This window comes from Zalophus californianus, chromosome 13 (genome assembly GCF_009762305.2).
Source record: "Zalophus californianus isolate mZalCal1 chromosome 13, mZalCal1.pri.v2, whole genome shotgun sequence".
NCBI lineage: Eukaryota > Metazoa > Chordata > Mammalia > Carnivora > Otariidae > Zalophus > Zalophus californianus.
In genome coordinates, this window is record NC_045607.1 from 39,227,494 (window position 1) to 39,232,596 (window position 5,103).

The window sequence follows — 5,103 nt, forward strand, 5'->3', positions numbered from 1 at the left end:
AGCTTCCCAATCTCCGCCCCAGAGGAGTCAAGAACTTGGGGCCCCACTCCTCAGTGCACCCCCAGAGAAAAGCAGTCAATCACTCCTGTCTCCCTGGTCTCCGGCCGCACTCCCTGCTCACCCGGCGTGTGAGCATTTCTATCTCTGGCACCCAACTCAGTATGGAGTCTCCAAACCCATCAGATCCCTGCGGTGCGCCCCCGAGCCACTCCTCCCGGGGGAGGAAGGGGAGTCTCCCCGGATCTCCTGCTTGTTGGGTCCCTGCTAGAAGAGCAGGGGCTCAACTGTGCTGCGGATCACAGTTTATGGCAACCCTAAGCTGAGACCCCGCGCCTCGGCTTCGTCTCTGCAGCCGGCATCCCTGCTCTGATACCTGGGAGCTCTGCCATACTCAGGTACCCCCAGTATTTCTGTGACCCTGAGGGTCCTGAGACCACACTGTCCCAGGGAGTGTTCCACCCCCCACTTAGCCACTGGAGCGATGTCCCTCGGTGGAGCCGACTTCTAAAAGTTCCGATTTTGTGCTCCGAGGCTCTATCACTTGCCAGAAGCGGCCGACGGAGACCCCCTTCCCCTCCGTCTATCCTCCTGAATATCGCCTGGATTCACTTCTCTGCATGTCCTACCTTCCAGAAAGTGGTCGCTTTTCTGTTCAGAGAGTTGTTGCTATTCTTTTCTTTGATCTCCTGTTGAGTTCGTAGGTGTTCAGAATGGTTTGATCCCTATCCAGCTGAATTCCTGAGACCAGAGGAAATCCAGGTCTCCTACTCCTCCGCCATCTTGCTCCTGACCGGAAGAAAAGATTTCTTTAGCAGCCTCTGTAGATACTTGGAATGTACATATTCCTTAAGGTCTCTGTATTTAGATTTAGTTTTAAAAATGTCATTGTGCTCTTTGGTTTTGGTTTTTGGGTGCATTTGTTTGTTTTCAGTATGTCAATTGGTAAAGGTAGGACTATATTTGAAATGAAGAAAAATATAGCTATAAATATAATTATTTACTTAGATGGATAGTCAACAAAATATTAATACAGGTTATCTGCAGATATTAAAATTATGAGTTATTTTAATCTTTGTGCTTTTCTGCATCATTCTAGTTTCTAAAGACAGCATGTATGATTTATGTAATCACACAGAGTATGATAAATTATTTATTTATACTAATGAGACATTTACATAGTTACTAAGAAAAAAAAAACATTAAATGGAGGGCTTAATCCCACTTTCAGAAAATTCTCTTGTTACAAGAGCAGTCTATAACTTTGACCACAAACGGAAAGGCAATTGCATGGATAATATCATCCATTTAGACTGATGGAGTTATTAGGATGATAAAGCTAGGGAATGTACATATAGTAGTATATCTATATTTGAGCAGAGTATTTCTCATGGTATCTGTAAAACTTCATTAAGGTGTTGGCAGGATTTCAGTGTGGTTAGATGGTGTCATAGTTTTTAAGTACCATCAGAAAGTAGGTAGGTTAGTGTTTGTGGCAGAAGTCTGCCCATATTTTATTAAACAATTTTATTAATGAACACAGATGACATATTTATTGTAATTTAAGTAATAAGGTACCCAACCTAGCTGATATCACACCAAAGCAGCTTGTTCAAAAAGAAGCATAATTGGAAAAGGTGTTTAGAAAGAGCAAGAAGTTGAAATTATTGTATTTCTCTGAATTTATAGAGATCGGTGTTAAAAGTTATTAACTGGTAGGGAGGTTCCTCAAAAAATGAAAAATAGAATTACTATATGATCCAGTAATTCCACCACTGGGTATTTACCCCAAAAATAAAAACACTAATTCAAAAAGAAATATGTACCCCTATGTCTGTTGCAGCAGATATTTATTTATTTGGTTATTTACAATAACCAAGATATGGAAACAGCCTAAGTGTCCATCAGTAGATTAATGGATAAAGATGTGGGACATATATGATGGGATATTATAGAGCCATAAGAAAGGATGAGATCTTGCCATTTGCAACAACATGGATGGACCTAGAAGGTATTATGCTAGGTGAAGTAAGTCAGACTGAGAAAAAGGATTTCACTCATATGTGGAATCTAAAAAATAAATGAATAAACAAGCAAAAAGCAGTATCAAATATATAAATATAGAGACAAACTGATGGTTGTAGAGGGGTGGGAGATGAGAGAGATGAGCAAAATGGGTGAAGGAGAGTGGGAAATACAGGCATCCAGTTTTGGAATGAAGTCATCAGAATAAAAGATACAGCATAGAGAATCTAGTCAATTAAACTGTAATAGTGTTGTATGGTGGCAGATGGTAGCTACACTTGTGAACGCAGCATAACCTATAGAGACATTGAATCACTCTGTTGTATACCTGTAGCTAATGTGATGTTGTGTGTCAAGTATACTCAAATTAAAAAAAAAAAAAAAAACGATGTTAACCAGAAAAGGAGCAAGTCTAGATTGCTAATTGATTATAAAGTTATTGGAGAGGTGACATCAGAAAGTTTAATTTATGATGAATAAAGCCAACAAATTGCATATACAAATGGAAATAAAATATTAAACCTGAGTTTAATATATTGACTATAAGTTTTTTGAGAATAGTTAAGAAGCCATTTTCAGCCTGCCAGCTTTGTGTGTGTGTTTGTGCTTAGTTTTCAATATAGTTTACAGTATTTCTAAATAAATCTCAATGTGACTTAATGGTAAAATGTACAGATTATTTTTCTAGTGTCCTTCCTGCCAAGTACTCATAAACTGTAGGTAGGTTCATTGAGAGGCTTCTATATAAATTTATGGGGCTATCAATTTTCTGGTTAATTGATCTTATACTTGATGATTCCAAACATGTTCAGCTCCATTAAATGCAATGTCATTCTTTTCCCAGGGGCTAGTTGGTTTCAGCGTCTGTAAAAAGCTTGTTATAAGAAAGGAAAGATTTTCTGTCATCCTTTGCTCTCTGACCATACACAAATTATTTTTAAAAAAATCATATAATCTTGGGAGTAGGAAATGCTTTTCAAAGCATGACACAAAAAGCCTATGAATCATAAAGGGAAAAAATAGAAACATGCTGCACCACACATACATACACACATACACACACACTAAATAAAGCAATAAAGAAAAACGTACTGCAAGACATTTGAAAAGGGCTAATAATGTATAAACAATCATGTGATTTGTAAAAGAAAAACCAGAAAGGTATAGATGAAATGATTAGCAAGAATAATTCTGCAAAGACCTTAGAAATATTTGATTTTTACTTCTTACACTTTTGTATTTTTAGCAAATCACTTGCATTATTTTATAATAAAAATATATTTTATTTATTTATTTTTTTTTAGAGAAACGTTGTGTTTAATGGTAAAGCTTAGCACACTCCAGCACCAGGCATGGCCTGAAGTCGAAGCAGCAGGGACGGGTAGGTGACCCTCATGGAACCTCACATGGTAAAGAGGATGAGGAAGGCGACCATCAAACAGAAGAGCCCCATGGCCTCAGACAGGGCAAAGCCCAGAATGGCATAGGAGAAGAGCTGCTGCTTGAGAGACGGGTTCCTGGCATAGCCAATGATCAAGCTGCCAAACACTGTTCCAATGCCAGCCCCTGAACCAGCCACACCAACCGTGGCAGCCCCAGCGCCAATAAACTTGGCTGCTGTGTCAATGTCCCGGGAGACAACACTGGTCTGGAACTCCCGCCAGGCCACCTGGAGCGGGGAGCTGCTGTAGGATGGCTATTTAGCTGGGATCTCTGGCCTACTCAAGAGGGAGGCAGACACAGGCCTGATCAGATTCCTGGTACAACAGCGAATCAGAGCCGGAGAAATGAGTAGTGCCCCGGTGGTCTGCATTTTCTCAGTCTCCCGGCTTTAGCTCTAGGAAATAAAAATATATTTTAAAACAGGTCTTGTCACTGTACTTTTTTGGTCTATTTGCTCTTTTTCCCTTTTAATAATTTATAAATAAGAGGACAAATGTATTTGGGAAAATACTTCTTTTTGTGTGACTCCTTGGGGAATATGTTTACCTTTTGGCACTTTGTTGGACCTCACACTTTTCCCTCTATTTCCTATTTTCCAGTACACATTTATTCAATGCATAAATATGTTGAAGGTAAAGAGAATATTTACTGGCTCTAGATTAAGGGCTCAATAATTTGGTTGACCTTGCAGCAGATCTCCAGAGTGCAAATGGGTGAAAACGGGGAAGAAAATATTCAGAAGAAAGAAAATCCATGGCCATGTTTCTGTTTCCTAGGTGCTGACCCATCACTGAGTAGAGAGCACAGGACTCTCTTCTGGGACTAGCTTCCTTCGGTAGAAATATTGGTCACATGGATCCAGCCGATACCTAAATTACAAGAAGAACAGGTAGGAAAAGATGTTCCCAGCTGAAGACTAGGTCCTGTGACACTCTGGGCAAGACCGTGCAGGGATGACCCATTGGGTGCGTAGAACCTTGGATGGGAATGGTGAGAGGGAGATAAGGTTAGACTGGGGTTGGCAGGTGGGTCAGAGGAAGTAAATCATGGCATGACTTAGGCATGGTACAGAGCTGGTTGTTTTAGGCACATATAGATGGCATTTGTAGTTAGTGGTGAATTCCTTACCTCAGAAGAATGTTTGGTTGTGTTCCTCACTTCTGAAGTAATCCTGTTCAGCCTGTGATACTGTAAGAGTGATTAGGAAAAATGACATCACACCTAGAAGAACAAGAGGGCAAGCTGGGCGTCCTTTTGTGTTTGACTTCTTTTTTTTTTTTTTTAAGATTTTATTTATTTATTCATGAGAGACAGAGGGAGAGAGAGAGAGAGGCAGAGGGAGAAGCAGGCTCCCAAGGAGCAGGGAGCCCGATGCGGGACTTGATCCCAGGACCCTGGGATCATGACCTAAGCTGAAGACAGACGCTTAACAACTGAGCCACCCAGGCGCCCATTGTGTTTGGCTTCTTTCACTCTGCGTATTTTCAAGGCTCATCCACATGTAGCAAGTATGCACACTTCATTCCTTCATTTTTGCTGTACTCCTGTTGATTAAAATAAAAATACAGAATCTGATCTGAGGATGCTGGCCCTCAGTTTAGTTTATGGGACTAAGTGAAGAAATTCACCTCTTCACAC

The 5,103-nt window shown here is 40.4% G+C and overlaps 1 pseudogene; it reads right to left on the minus strand.

The window, feature by feature from the left end:
* Nucleotides 1–3,424: 3,424 nt before the first annotated feature.
* Nucleotides 3,425–3,838, minus strand: LOC113934518 (annotated as a pseudogene).
* Between the last annotated feature and the right edge of the window lie 1,265 nt (nt 3,839–5,103).